Source organism: Hyperoodon ampullatus, assembly GCF_949752795.1.
Source record: "Hyperoodon ampullatus genome assembly, chromosome: 14".
NCBI classification, from domain to species: domain Eukaryota; kingdom Metazoa; phylum Chordata; class Mammalia; order Artiodactyla; family Ziphiidae; genus Hyperoodon; species Hyperoodon ampullatus.
This window is the reverse complement of record NC_136927.1, coordinates 54,703,847-54,718,455: the sequence shown is the minus strand read 5'-3', so window position 1 is coordinate 54,718,455 and position 14,609 is coordinate 54,703,847.

The window sequence follows — 14,609 nt, the reverse complement described above, 5'->3', positions numbered from 1 at the left end:
GCAGGGGTACCACATATTAAACTCTAATTAGCTGGGAAGCAAAGGGAAAAAGGAGACAAACACCAGCCCCACTGGAATGTCAATCATGTCTCCTGCATCAACATGGAAATTTTAACATCTTTTCTTTGAGCCTGAGTTTTTAGGCTGTTCTATTGGGTGGATGTGGGCGATCACTTGTAAAAGTGGGGGAAGCAGTGTGACTCAGCAAGAAGAATGAAGAGACTTCTGGTCTACCCTCTTGCTGCTGTGGGTACAGTTGCCAGCTGTGCAGTTATTAAGTGCTTGCTGTGTGCTAAGCCCTGGGGAAGGTCCTAACAACATCCCAAGATGTCAGGCCCGGCTCAGGCTATGGCCCCAAGGGAGTGCCCTTTCTTCTCCATCTCTCTAAACTCTGCCCATCCTCAGATCCCGCTCCTTTCCCACTCCTCCAGGAATGTCCCTGACCACAGACTTCTCCCCTGCATTCACACAGCAGTTAATCGAGTGTGTGCTGGATACTGTGGCCCCCAATATTCTTTACACCCTCTCCTCCACTGTGCCTGGGGTGGGGGGAAATGGGCCCACACCCATCTCCAGGGCTGGGCCCTATCTGTCCAAGCCAATCAGGGGAACCCCACTGGGTCCTGGGCATGCTGGTGGCAAGGAAGCATGTCATCAGGCTCCTGCTGTCTTCAAGGAGCTCGACCCACCCTGGGTGGGTAGGGACAGTGACTCTGCCTGCAGGAGTCCCCAGGGCCCCAGGAGTGGCTGTGACCCAAGCATGGACCTGCTTTCTTTGGGCCTTGCTCCAGACACAGCCAGGGGCTGCTTTCTTTCCGGGGGACCTCCTGGGATCACAGATACATCTAGGAAGGAGGCTGGCCTCCCTCTGATCCCTCTCTGTCCTGAGGTCACTTCCTTACTGAGGTGGGGCAGGGCAGGGCTTAGTTGCTCCGCGGCATGTGGGATCTTCCCGGACCAGGGCTCGAACCTGTGTCCCCTGCATTGGCAGGCAGATTCTTAACCACTGCACCACCAGGGAAGTTCCAAGAGATGGGGTTTTTAGGAGGTTAAATGAGTTCATAAGTGTGGGGCCCTAATCTGATAAGATTGGTGTCTTATAAGAAGAGGAACAGTGTAGTCAATATCTTGCAATAACCTATAAGGGAAAAGAATCTGAAAAAGTATATATCTATATCTATATCTATCTATCTATCTATCTATCTATCTATATATATATGTATAACTGGACATTTGCTGTACAACAGAAACATTGTAAATCAACTATACTTCAATAAAATTTAAGAAAAACAAGAAGAGGAATAGTCAGCAGAGCACTTTCTCTTTGCCATGTGAGGACACGGCAAGAAGGCAGCTGTCTGCAAGCCAGGAGAAGCCTCAAAGTGAAACCTATGGGGCCAGAACTTTGACCTTGGACTTCCAGCTTCCAGAACTGTGAGAAATAAATTTCTGTTGTTCAAGCTGCCCAGTCTGTGGTATTCTGTTATGACAGCCTGGGCTGAATAAGACAATGATGATGCCTTTAGCTAACACTGTGGGGCACCTACTATGTGCCAGGCACTATTTCAGAAGCTGAGGATGCAACAGGAAACAAAAGAAATTCCTCCTATCATGGAGTTCATATTCTAATAAATATATATAGTAATATGTATGCAGTATCTATCTATCCATCCATACACCTATCTATCTATCTATCTATCTATCATCTACCTACCTATTTATCTATCTATCAATCTATCTATCAATAGATGTAGTAAAATACTTAGAATGTCAGATGGTAATTGTACTAGTCAGGGTTCTCTAGAGAAACAGAACTAACAGGCTATATATATATATAAGCAGAGGCAATGGCAGGTGCCGAGACCCAGAGTTGAGAGTAACACCAGGGCAGGAAGGACCCATGTGGCAGGAGGAGGGAGGTGGTGAGACATGAGTGGGGGAGGTCTGCGGGGCCGAAGCTTCTGAGACCTCGACACCGCAGGTAAGGACTCTGGATTTCATTTAGTATCATAGAAGCCACTGGAGGGTGCAGACCACGGTATCATCTGACAGGTTTTAACAGGACCATCCTGGCTGCTGCAGACACAGGATATAGGGGCCCAGAAAGAAGGCAGAGAGGACGAGGAGCCTGTTCTACCAACTTGGGAGGGAAATGACAGTGACTGAGCACAAGAAGGTGGCAGTGGAGGTGGTGAGAAGGGCTTGGATTCTGGATTGGTTCTGAAAGTAGAACTGACAGGGTTTCCTGGCAGATTGGCTGTGGGTGCAAGAGGAGGAGGGCGTGAGGATGACTCAGGTTTGGGCCAGAGCTCAGGGGACGCTGATGCCATTGGCTGAGACAGCGCACCGGGGTGGGAGGGGGCGTGATGTGGTCGGGTGTCGGTGTTGGAGACGGAGGTGTTTGTAGGAATCAGGTAGAGGTGTGTGCAGGTGCGTGCAGGTGTGTGTGCAGACTTCAGAATTTGGGAGAGAGTCAGGTTGGGGATAGGAATGTGAGAGGCCCAGGCATGGGGCTTGCATTGAAGGGAGGAGGGGGGGCCGCTGTGTCCTGGACACTACCAGGTTAGAGGTCAGGAGAGCAGAGGAACTGAGCAGTAGATGCTGGTGACAGAAAGAACATGTGGAGGGTAGAGTCCTGGGAAAATGCATTCAGCGTGTTTTGGGAAGGAGGGAGATACCAGCGCCTGGCTGAACAGTGTGCTGGGTTGGAGAATGTCCCCCCAAAATTCACGCCCGTCTGGAGCATGTGACCTTAGACATAGGATCTTTGCAGGTGTAATTAGTTAAGATGAGATCCTACAGGATCAGGGTGGGCCCTACAACCAGTGACTTATAAGAAAAGGAAATGGGACTGCCCTGGTGGCGCAGTGGTTAAGAATCTGCCTGCCAATGCAGGGGACACGGGTTCGAGCCCTTGTCCAGGAAGATCCCACATGCTGCGGAGCAACTAAGCCCGTGCACCACAACTACTGAGCCTGCGTGCCACAACTATTGAAGCCCACACGCCTAGAGCCCGTGCTCCGCAACAAGAGAAGCCACTGCAATGAGAAGCCCGTGCACTGCAACAAAGCATAGCCCCCGCTCGCCACAACTAGAGAAAGCCCTCATGCAGCAACAAAGACCCAACGCAGCCAAAAACAAACAAATAAATAAATAATTTTTTTAAAAAAAGAAGAAGAGATGACACACAGAGAGATGCAGAGGAGAAGGGGAGGTGATGAGAGGGCCAGAGATCTGAGTGATGTGTCTACAAGCCAAGGACAGCAACGGCTGCCGGGAACCACCAGAAGCCAGAAGAGGCCTGGGAAGGGTCTTCCCCTAGAGCCTTCAGAGGGAGCGTGGCCCTGATGGCATCTTGACTGTGGTCTTCTGACCTCCAGAACTGTGATAGAATAAATTTCTGTTATTTTAATCCACCCAGTTTTGCAGGTGCTTTATTCCCACAGCTCCAGGAAACTAACAGGTGGGTACCCAGGTGGCCCCCATCCCACCCCTAGGGGACATCCTTAGCCAGAGGGTCAGCACCCTGACCCACTCTGCTTTGCTCCCTCTGTCCCCCTTCCACCCTGACCCACTGTAGCTGGGACACTAGTGACCCTCTGTGGGGAGACTGTAGAGGTGACCTCTGTGTCCGGGGGGCCGGGGTTGGGGTCCCGCTCTGCCACTTTTCAGCGAGCCTCTTCCCTACCTTTTTCCTTACCTGATGAATGAGAGTGACAGCATGGGCTATACTTACACTGAAACCATTTTTTCTGTTTATCTGAATTCAGATTTAACCGGACACTTCGTATTTTTATTTGCTAATCTGGCAACCCTGCTCACCCCTCGACGTGCTTCTGGCACCCAGGACTCGTGGCCAGGTCCACGACGGCCTCACGAAGAGGCCACCTGACCACATTTGGCTAAAATCATCCCCCCACCTGCCTCTGCCTCCTTCCACCCCCACTGGTTGGTTCTTGTCGGCTGTGTGCAGAACATGCTTTCCTGTCACACCTACGTCTCCACATATGAGGAATCAATAACAACTTTACGGAGAAAATACAGTTGTCATGGGGGAAAAAATAGAGTGAATTCAGTGTTCATTAGGCAAGTTAATCAAATTGCCCAGCCATGCCTCGCCGCCCCTGGGAGCCATCTGGCCCTCCCCGACCAATGCAGGGCCAGGGAACAGGACAGGAGAGCCTGGGAATTTGTCATCCCACGCCCGGAAGGGGCGGCTTTGGTCAGGACCCTCCACCAGCTCTTACGCTCCATCACCTTGAAGTTACACGCCCGGATGGCTGCCCACCCCCCCCCGACACACACACACAGGCAGCGGGCCAGCTGGACAGGTTTCCCTCCTCACAGGGCTGATATTCCAGGCGGGGAGAGGCAGTCATCACAGAAGCAAGAACTTGCAGAATAACAGCCTTTCTGAGCTGCAGGGCTGCTGACTATGCGCCTTTCCGCTCTGCAACACACACCCAAGTTCCTTGGCTTCCCAACTCCTCCATTTATAGGGAAGCCAGCCTTGGGTGAAGCCCGCAGCAAAGCAGAGAGACAGAAGAATCCGGGTCCTTGGTGTGGTCAAGCAGCTGAATGGAGACTGGTTTTGAAGCCCACCCTCTAAGCACTTTTCAGTTTTGTGAGCTAATAAAGACCCTTTTCATTCAAGGACGTGTACGTGAGGTTTCCGCTTCTCACAACTTAAAAAGCTCTGACCCATACCGTCCTTCAGCTCAACTGTTCCTGCTGACAGGGGACCCAGCAGTTCTGTGACTCCCAGGCCAGTGTCGATCATGGGTCGTGGCAGCCCACAAGGACAGCTGCAGAAAACACAGGCACCCCCACACCTCCACCACTGAGGGCATCCCCAGAGCCTCCCACGTCACAGGGACAAATTCACACCTTGCTTCTCATGACTCTTAGGCTCCTCGGGACAGAGTCCATCATGGGGTGACAAGTGTCACCTGCTGCTCCAGCAGGTTGGGTCCAGGCTACAGCTGAGGTCTCTGAGTGGCTGGGTACCAGGGTCTGGAAGGATGTATGAGAATGATGCTCTGGCTGGTACTCAGGCCCTAAAGAGCCCTGCTTGATCCTGGAGTCTCACGTGGTCCCTTTCAGCTTCTGGCCCTGACACCTGTCCTCAGGTGGGATGGGAGACGGAGATTGGAGATGAGGGAGGGAACACCCCATAGGTCACTCATGGTCCCCACAGGAAACAGGTACACCCTCATCTGGGATTTTTTTTCCAATTTTTTTTATTGTGGTAAAATACACACAACATAAAATTTATCGTGGTATTAAATATAGTCATAACAGGGAATTTCCTGGCAGTCCAGTGGTTAGGACTCAGCGTTTTCACTGCCAGGGCCCCAGGTTCAATCCCTGGTCGGGGAACTAAGATCCCACCAACCAAAATAAATAAATACAGTCATAACGTTGTACAACCATCACTACCACTATCTCCACAACTCTTTTCATCTTGGAAAACGGAAACTCCATACCCCTTAAACCCTGACTTTCCATTCCCCCTCATCCCAGCCCCTGGTAACCACTGTTCTACTTTCTGTCTCTATGAATTTGACTTCTCTAGGGATCTCATATAAGTGGAATCATACAGTATTCGGTTTTTTGTGTATGACTGGTTTATTTGATTTAGCTTAATGTCTTCAAGATTCATCCATGTTGTCGCATGTGTCACAGTTTCCTTCCTTTTTAAGGTTGCACAATATCCCATTGTATATGGATAGACCACATTTTGGTTTTCCATACCTCTGTTGATGGATGGGTTGCTTCCACATTTTAGCTATTGTGAATAATGCTGCAGTGAACATGGGTGTACTTTCCTGGAATTTTTGAATGAGGGGCTGTTTACAGACGTAGGGGCAGGACTGAGGAATCAGGAAGGGTGATACCCAGAGACTCCCAAGAATGGAAAGTCATCATCACCTCCAGGCCTGATGGGCATGGAGAGGGAGGGGTATTTGCAGAGCCCAGGGATTGTTTGGGGCTACACAGCAAGAACTGCAGCTTCTGGAACCACCACAAAGCACAGAGGGAGAAAGGCCATTGCTGATTGGGCCATGCTATCCCGACACCTCCTCCAGCTCTCTGATCTGCTGGTGCTTTCCAGTGGAGCTTGAGTGTATTAGTCTGATATTGCCATGATGATGCTGGTAACAGACTACCCCAGGTTTCAGTGGCTGAAATAACAATCATTTATTCTCACAGCTTGGCAGCTCTGTTCCCACATCTCATATCTCCTTCTGTGGCCCAATCTGAGGGGCCGTAGCTGCCCAGGGTGTGTTCTTCCCATGCAAAGCAGAAGCCCAAAAAAGCAGGCCCAGCTGCACAAGCACATTTAGAAGCTCTGTGCATCTCATGCGTTAGCCTCCTCTTGGCCACGCCCACAATTAGGGGGCGGCAAGTCCACTCCGTCTACCCCCAGGCCCTGGCAAGGGTGTGGCAGTGCATTTCTGCTACAGGGGAGTGAAGAATCCTGACCAGTAATTCAGTCCACTGGGGAGGGTGGGGTAGTCTGCAGAGTCAGGCTCCGGAACCCAGGCAGGGGTAGAGATGGGGGGAGCGATTAAAGAGAGCAGCCAGCAGCTTGATGCCCTCTCGGGTCTCCTCTGACCTCCTCCCAGGTGAGTCAGCATCAATCCCCCTCCCTTCCCCCAGCATCTCTGCAGAGGGACCTGATGTGCAAGCTCTCAGCCACCCCTGATCAGAGGCCAGGAAGGGTTAACTGGAGGACTGTGCTGAATCACAGTCGGAGAGAGACTTTTTCAAAAACTTGATAAATAAATCACTGCTCATGTTTAATTCAAAGCCCCCGCTGCCTACAGAGAACACAGGGAAGAAGCCATCTTTCGATTAAAACAGCTCTGAGGGGCTTCTCCTGCTCTCCCAGGGCCTTCCAGCCTCTCCACCCACACCCGGTTGGAGGCCCTGGCAGGGAAGGTCGGCGTGATCCTGCCCCGCTCCCAGGACAAGCTGAGAATAGAAATCGGACTCACATCTGGGTCACCTGAGGTCGCAGCCTCAACTGTGGTCACCCTCCTCCCTCATCTCACCATATCCCATTGTCCTCTCCAGGTCACTTTCTCATACAAGCCAGTTTTCTTTTCTCCAGAGCACTTGTCATTATGTGATGGTTTTGTGGGTTTTATTTGTTTCTTTATATTCTGTCTCCTCTGATAGTATTTCATCTCCGTGTGAGCAGAAACTGGGCTCATGTGCTGAAGCCCCAGCACCCAGAACAGCTCTTAGTACATAGTAGGTGCTCAATAAATGTTTGCCTGTTTGTTTCAGAGCCTTTTCTCTTCCAGGCTAAGCAACCCCAGGTCCTGCGGTTTCACACATGGGGCAGGAAGCTGAACATCGCTCGACCCCATGCAGTGCTCTAAGCTCAGAGTCTCTGAGGAACAGCAAGAAGGCCAGAGGAGGTGCCGAGCCACATCCACGAGGGCCTGTTACAGGCCAGTGCTGCTCTGAGCACTTGGTACAGTTGGACCATCTCAGCCTCCCCAGAGCCCATTTTACAAATGAGCAAACCAAGGCACATTGAGATTAAAGTCACCTTCCCCACATGGCACCTTCAGTGCATTGGAGGCAGGATTTGAACCCAGACCCAGTGCTTCTACAGCAGGAACCCTGAGTCACTCTTCGAGAAGATGAGAGCTTTTTATAACCACCAGCTGCTGGGAAGCATGAGTTATCATATCCCTCAAGAGTCTGGCTTTCTGAAATCCCAAGTGGCAAAAATCAGGCCCAGGGATGAAAGAAAGATCAACTCTTCCCCTTGTGGAGTGATAAACTCTCAACCAATATTTTGGACTTGAAACCTCTTCTTTTTTATTTGCCAAAATCACACTGAATCACTGTTTCTAGCATAGCACCGGCTTTTATGAGCGGGTCTATGTGCCAGCATTCAGCAGACTTTAGGTGATTTAATCCTCTCACTAATATCGTGCAGTTGATGGTTTTAATCTCCATTTTTGCTATGAGAAAACTGAATCCCTAAAGGTTGAGTACCCGGTCACCCTGCTAGGGAGTGTCAAGAGTCAGGAATTGAACCGCTGGCCTCAGAATCATGCTGTTTCTACAGTAATCCCACAGTGGACATACTAGGAGCTGTAATCATCATCACTAACATTTAATGAGCACTTACTATGTGCTGAACTGGGTGTTTAGCATTTATAGTCATTAACTCCTTTGATCCTAATTACAACTCTAGGAGGAAAATACTATTTTTATCCCCATTTTAAAGATGAGGAAATTAAGGTCCAGATGGTTAAGGAACTGCTTTAAAATGTATGTTTTATTATTATTCAGATATGATGAGGCCAGCAGCTTAAGAGATGACTGCCATTGAAGCGACAGTTTGTCACACACAGATTCCAAGAGGAGGGGGCATGTCTTGTAGGGCCACACAGGAGAGCATCAGGGTCAGCCAGGTGGTAGAGGGAATGAGGGGGCAACACGGGCAAGAGCCTTATTGTGGTTTCCACAGGGATGCAGACTTAGGATGGGCTAATTTGGATAATTTCAATGGCTCTGAAGCATAAGAGCTGTCCCTACTTGCCTGTCACCTGGCCCTGGGGTGACGAGGGCAGATGGATTCTGGGCCAGAATGTGAGAGCCTCATAGAGGAAGGTGTTGAGGGTATGAGCTCTGGATTGGTTGGTTTGCATATGGAAGATGCACTTGCAGGTGAGTCCTTTACTATCTCTAGGAATTGGTGAGCCCTGGGTGGGCAGTTCCTCCAAGGTCAACATGGCTCCAGATGTCAAAATGTCTGCTTTACCCGCTCATTACAGGAACTTAGCCCAGGTCACTCAGAACAGGATTTGAAACCGTAGATCAGCTCATTTCTGAGCCCTCGCTTGTTACCACTTTACAACCAGATTTCCTGTCTGTAGCCAAATACTTGATCATGCAACAGAGGGGGAAGTTACTGCAAATATCACCATCTGAACAGAGATGATGCTGGGATGAAGGCTGCAGAGGGGGACCAAGCGGGAGCCAGGAAGGCTGTTAGGGGCTTTCTTCAGCCAGCCGAAGAGTCCCTAAGACAACTGTTCTGAGCTGGCTTCCCTATTGATTCTATTGTCATCTCAGTTTGGGAGGAAACCAGGAACATCTGACAGAAACTCGAATTCCACCTCCTTCCCTTAAACAAAGAGCCCAGATTGGATCCAGTGGTCCCCGCCGCGTGGCTGACCTACATCCTAATCATGTTCTGACACGGGAGTGTTGCATCTACGTTATTTGGGACAGGCAGCTGGAAGGGAAAGCACAGCCCGGATTGAAATAGCGACATCTGTTAGTATCTCCCAGGAGAAAAATTCTCCTTTTGTTGCATATTAAGTCATTAAAACACCAAAAAGAAAAAGGGACATTCATTTCCCCACCATATTGCAGACAATACTTTAATGCAAAGGTACCAAGGGAAACGGGCCAGGCCTTCAGATGACAGGCTGTAGAAGGAATGTCAGGCACGGGGGGTTAGCCAAACACCCGAGACCATCTGTCCCCTGCAGGGCAGGTATCAGAAGGCCGGGCTGGGTCTACTCAATCCCACATTCCGAGTTTCTCTCTGCTTCCCAGGACTAAGGCAGGCTTGGAGGTCTGGGGACCACATGGGGGTTTCAGACTCATGTCTAAATCATTGTCTCAGACCCTTGCCCAGATCCCTTTTGAGGCCACGATCATTTCCCCCAAACTGCTTCCAGCCTCCTGGATCACTGAGAAAGGGATCCCCTCCGAGCTGTCAGCCGTCAGCCACCTACTAGAAGAACAGGCTTTCCAGCCAGCAGCCCTGGGTTTAAAAACCTGTTCCGACCACCCAAATAGCCATGTGACTTGGTCGGGACTTGACATCTCTGGGCCTCAGTGTCCTCATCTGTAAAATGGGGGCAGTGACGTGTGACATCTGCCCCCATGGTGTTGTGAGGTCCAAAGCCAGTGCTGGCATCTGTCAGAGCTGAGCACTTCCTAGGGAGCTGGGGGGAGGTAGCACCTGGTTCCTCGCCTTCTGATGGCTGATGGGTGATCCTTGTTCTTTTCTTCCCATTGTGCTCACCAGGGATCTTGATGGAAGAGCAGGCGGCAGCATGGCCACGTGACCCTGTCATGTGGCCCCTCATCTCAGGCCCTTTTGCCTCTAATACCTGCCGATGATATCACGAAACCACTGCAAACCTGGGAGGGCAGCTGCCTCTGTTTCTTTACTGAGGGAGCAAATTGCCCTGTGCTCTTGCCTCTGTCCTCTGCTTTCCTGACCTTGTTGGCCCAGAGCACCCCTCCTGCTCTATCTCCCAGGCCTCGGGGCTCCACCTCTGTTCTCTGCCCATTGGGCTTGGATGCCCAGAAGAGCTTCCACAGACTGTGCTTCTGCAGGCTAGGTGGCCCTTGGCAAAGCCACTTTGCATCCTGTGCATCAGCCCAGCCAGAGCCACTGGCTTGTGTGCCTGTGAGGACCCGCCTGAGCAGATTAGAACCAACATCTTCCTTCCAGGATATCCCCAGCTCTCCCTCTTAGGAATAGAGGTCATTTTTTCTACCTTAGGAACAAAAGGCTTAGAACAATGTTTCATTTGCAATGGTAGCTACCACTCCAGCCAGGATGGTTTATTGAAGATTTTATTATCAGTTTATTAAAGAGTTTACTTGGAAGAGTGTATTAGGTTAAGCTGGGCTTTGAAAAGTAATGAACAGCTCCCAAATCTCGTGGCTTTCACCCAGGTGATGTTTATTTCTTGTTCACATAAATTCTACCTCCATTCCAGGTGGCTTTCCAGGCAGCTGTCCTCTATGGGTTGTCCCATAGAGGTGTTGTCCCAATGTGAGCTGCTTAGGTCTTGTGTAGCCTCCCCATCAGCATGATCTTCCCAGGGAAGAAAGATCTGGGAACATTACACACTAGCTTTTGAAGTGCTTCCCTATGGAAGGTCACATGACCATCTGCTCACTTCTCATTGGCCAATGCAAATGACACATCCATGCCTCACTTCAAGGGGGCGGGAGGTGCCATCCTCCTGGGGTTCAGAAGGAGAAGAGGGATGGAGAGTGAGAAACAGCAGTAATGCCCCTCACAACACATAATAATAATAATAATAACTAATAAAATAAAATAAATAACATTTAAAAAATAATAGAATAAAATTTAAAAGTGTTTACAACTGCTGTATTGAGCACCTCACATGTGTTACCTCATTTTATCCTTATGCTAATCTTGTAATATAGAAGTTATTTTCATACCCATTTTACAGATGAGGAAACTGAGGCTCAGAGAAATGAAGTGACTCGCCTGAGGCCTGCACAGCCATCCAGCTAGTGCCACCTCCATATGAACTGCCCTGATAAAGACAGAGGGAGCAGACCTAAGCTTCTTGGATTCCCCTCAAAGCTGGCTGGGCCTGGACCACAGCATTGTCTCTGTGTCCCCCCTAAATTTATATGTTGAAGCCCTAACCCCTCAATATGACTATATTAGGAGACAGAGCCTATAAGGAGGTAATTGAGGTTAAATGAGGTCATAGGGAGGAGACTTAATCCAACAGGACCAGTGTCCTTATAAGAAGCAGAAGACCTTTCTATCCCTCTCTCTCCCGGGACACACATAGAAAAAGAACCATGTGAGGACAGAGAGAAGGCAGCCTTCTACAAGCCAGGAGGAGAGGTCTTGCCAGAAACCAACCCTGCCAACATCTTGATCTTGGACTTCCAGCCTCCAGACCGTGAGAAAATAAATGTTTGTTGTTCAAAGTACCCAGGCTCTGCTGTTCTGTTATGGCAGTTCGAACAGCTGAGACACTGAGTAATTTGCCAGATTGCTGTGGGGCCCAGGTATGACAGAAAACATGGCACTGCCACAGTTTCCCCAAAGTGGGAGAGGGACAGTGACAAAAGCAGCCTGGAGGGCATGACCTGAAATCAGCACAAGGTTTGTTGACCAACTGTGCTCCAAGCAGGAGCCTCCTAACTCTCCTGTGAGAAGCAGGTCCTCTGCAGAAACCTCAAATTCTTTGACCCCAGAAATGACATTGTTGGTCCACCCCTAAAATTCTCTGGACACTCTGGTGGTATTTTGTGGGTCAGAATCCTTGGCTTTTGACAAATTGCAATTTATTCTAATGCCGTTTCCCAGGGCCCAGCCCAAAGTCCCCTTGATGGGCAGCCTCGAAATTGGGTAACACTATGAGCTTTAGAAGCCAGGTCTCAGTTATGATTTTGTTTGTTTGCATGAAACCATAAACCCAATAAATGGTATATTAAATAAGTAAGAAGTTTATTTGCCTCATGAAAAAAGGATCCTGGGGAAGACAATCCACTGATGTCATCAAAAAACCCAATTACTTCTACCTTCCTACACAGCAATTCTTGGCATGTGGGCTTGACCTCATGGTCACAAGATGGCTGCTGTGCATCTGGGTATCATATCTACACTTCAGATAGAATAAAGGGAGAAATTTAAATGGTTGAATCTGTTCCAAGAGCTTCTGCCTGGTCCTTTTTGTTTATATACAGATGGCCAAAACTGGTCACTTGTCCACTTCTACCTGCAAAGTAAGTCTGGCAAGATGAGTATTTTAGCTTTCCATCTCTTTGGAAGAAGAAGGCAAGGTAAAGGGTGTTGAGAATGGCTTTGGGCATCAGATCCTCGCTGTCTGGCAGAGACAGGCAGATCTGGCAACATCACTTAGAATACGACCTTGCACAAAGGATTTATTTGAACTTCTGTTTATTCATTTGGAAAATGAGGACAATAACAACACGTCCCTTCCAGAATTGCAGCGCCTGGGATACAATAAGTATTTAATACATGGTAAGTATCATTATAATTATTACAATGGGAAAACAATATTTACGTGAAAGGTAGGCAGCGGGCCTAGTTAATATATTTCTGGAAAATTACTGAACTATCCCAAATTACACAGAAATATATTCTGAAAATCCCTGCAGAGGCAGCTTGGCGTTTTATTTGAAGAGGTCTGAAGCTGAGGAGGGTGAGAACAGCTAACCTGTTTTCCTTTGGAGCCTGTCGGGGGTGACAGCAGAGAGTAAACAGAGGAGGGACATGACCATCAAGCTTCTGGGGCCACAGTGAGAGGCCTGTCTGGGAGCATCACAGAGCTGGAATAACCCAGATGCATGCCGGCCCGCCTTCTCCCCTGTGGAGCTGGAACCCTCCCCACCCCTACTCCGACCCCCACTTACTGTGTCTGTGTTTCTTTTGTAAAGATGGAAAGAAAGCTGGAGGCTGCCGATCCCGCCGTGGAAGCATCTCATTTCTGCTCTGATGTTCACATGCAGAGGGCAGCAACCAGCAGCGGAACTGGCTTCACTTTGGAGCTGGAGGCTGCGGCCAGGGTGGCCCCTGGGGTCCTTTGGGGATGAGAACCAGGGAATAAGAAGACCAGGCAGGCAGAATTCCTGTTCTACCTTGCTTATCTGGCCTGATTTCCTCAAATAGCCCCCAGGGGACCGAGAGAGAGAGAGTGGACAAGACTGACCATTGGGCCACCCAAGACTGTCCTGGTTGGGGCTTTGTGTCCTAGGAACCCCATCAGCCCCTCGTCCTGGGAAAGCAATGTGGACACATACCGGGGTCATGTGGAGGTAGCAGCCGCAACCCCTGTGTCCCGAGTGGGACATGGCAGGTGCTCCAGAAATTCAGGCTGGGTAGGGGATGCCGGGCACCACTCTAGGAGATGCCCGCGACCGCTAGTGAGTTGGCCTGATGCTCGTCCTGACTCACTCTGGTGCGTGTCCTGTGTCCTGCAACCTCTGGGGCCTGGCCTCCCTCCTCCCAATGCTCCTTTGCAGTAGGAAGGTCTATGAGGGACGGGACAGAGCATCCTATCCGGTGAGGTCATTCACGCATACTCAGCATACGCTGAGCACCGACTGTGTGCACCGCCCCAGGCCAGACAGGGTCGATGCCCAGCATGATTTTCATTTAAAATCCGCTGATTTTCACCTCTGGCACGTTTTTCTTAGAAATGACTCAGAGTTAGTCACCTGGAGAGAGACACAAAGGAAAAATTAAATTAGAAGTATTAGTGTCCTAATGGCAAATCCAAACAGATACCAAGCAGCTGGTTCTCTTGGGAAATCAGCCTCCCCACGTGGGGTTGGATCTGGGGAGGAAATCAGAGGCTCTTGCCCGACACACGAGCCCTCCTTCTGAGGTCTTTGGGCTAAGCCGCTCCCAGGAATAACTGTCCTTCAGCCCATCTCTCCCTCTACCAGCCCCCACCCACCCCCAGAGCCTGACCTATAACCAGATTTGACTCACTTATTTGATTTTCTCATTAACCCCCAAGGTCATTCCTGCCCCAGGGCCTTTGCACTTGCTTTTCGCTCAGCCAAAGAAAAGCTGCTTGAACTTGTACACAAGCCACTTAACTTCCTGTGCTTCAGTTTCCCTTTCTGTAAACTGAGGGTGTTAGTAGTATTACTTGTCTTAGAGTGTCTATAAACGTTAAGTGAGATCATACACAGAGAGCCTCAGAACCAAGCTCAACACAGAGTAGCAACAAACAAATTCACTGTCAGGACAGCCTGTGCTCTCAGCCACTTCTGGCCATGAGGCCATGTGGCATCTCCCCACTCCCACC